Source organism: Penaeus monodon, chromosome 25, assembly GCF_015228065.2.
Source record: "Penaeus monodon isolate SGIC_2016 chromosome 25, NSTDA_Pmon_1, whole genome shotgun sequence".
NCBI lineage: Eukaryota > Metazoa > Arthropoda > Malacostraca > Decapoda > Penaeidae > Penaeus > Penaeus monodon.
In genome coordinates this window covers 25,455,471-25,456,875 of record NC_051410.1, presented here as the reverse complement: position 1 = coordinate 25,456,875, position 1,405 = coordinate 25,455,471, and positions in this window count along the sequence as shown.

Below are 1,405 nucleotides of genomic sequence, written 5' to 3'. Positions count from 1 at the left end.
TGCGTATGCGCGCAAGTTTCCTGATGAAGCTGCCGTTGGTCTCCCTTTCTCGGCTCATCACGTGGTACAAAGGTATCACAGCTTTCACTTTAGCCAGGAAAGTGCCTCCCTCGGACCTCCCCTTCCTGCAAGGCCGACTCCCCGATGTGCCTTCCGAAACTCCCCCCCTCTGCCCTCCCCGTGCAGGATGCTTCACTTGGTGTCTCATGGAACAGTTCTTCAGTGTAAAAATATTTGTTGGAAAATGGCAATGAACGGTTCCAGGCGCGAGGTACGCAGTGAAGCTTTCCGAAGCTCCGCTGCTGGATCCGCCTGTCTCCTGCTGTGGAATCTGGGTTTGAGGATGATCCGGGGAAGGAGAGGCGCTGCATGCCCGAGCTGGCCGAGTGTTAAGGCATAAAAGGGAATTTTACATTCAAGAAACGTTCAGGAGATAAAGAAAGAATCTAGTTGTAAACATTACTGGTAAGCCCTGCATAGTACCTGGTAACATGCCGACCACAGCCAATGTGCTGCACCTGGCATTCAGCACACATCTTTGTACATAACGCTTCATCATTAAGTGTGAAACTGAAACTGTGAAGAAAGAAAAATTAAATATCAAAGTAGTCGATATCGACCCCCATGGTGGACCACCCAAGGGGTCCATGACTTGCCAAGTGATCAAAGGAGGTCAACAAACCGCCAGGGGTCGAAAGTGGCCGTGAAGCGGCTCGAGTTGAAAGGGTTTGAAACCAGCTAGACATTCATTCAAGCACCAGGGTCTCTGTGGGCCTACAGGGATTCGCGCATGTCCTCGGTGGTTTCGAAAAGGCCCGTTTACACGAGGGTTGACATCGTGCGGCCATAAGCTTTCACAAGCTCTGCCACACCCATTTACTCAATATGAGCGCGTGTCTGTGTGTGAAATTGTGTGAAATTGTATGAGAGCGTGAGAAAGTGGGTGACCGCCTATATGCATTTGAGTTCATTTGTAAACTTAACGTTTTCACCATTGTTGAATAGAGAGATTAAATTACTGTAATACTAATATCTCAGTCCGTTCATATCCTGTATATCTACACCACGCCCCTCGTACCTTCCACGCATACCCAGCATTAAAACAGATATTCCTGATTCTGATTATATACTAAGATGCATATATTAAGTTTTTATACACTAAATAAGGCAAAACATGACCTAATTTTCACCCTGGTCTTGCCACGCATTCAAGGCGTCCGCACGGCTAAATAGGACACAATTTTCGCCAAACACCTGCTGTGCTGTTCAAAGTAATTCATTATTGTACTAATTTTCGTGGTGGCATTATATGTGTCGGATCATTTATAATAAACCAACGTTTTCCAGCAAGGCCTTCCCCTACCTCCCTCTTTCACTCCACAATTTCACGATTGAGATGGTATGT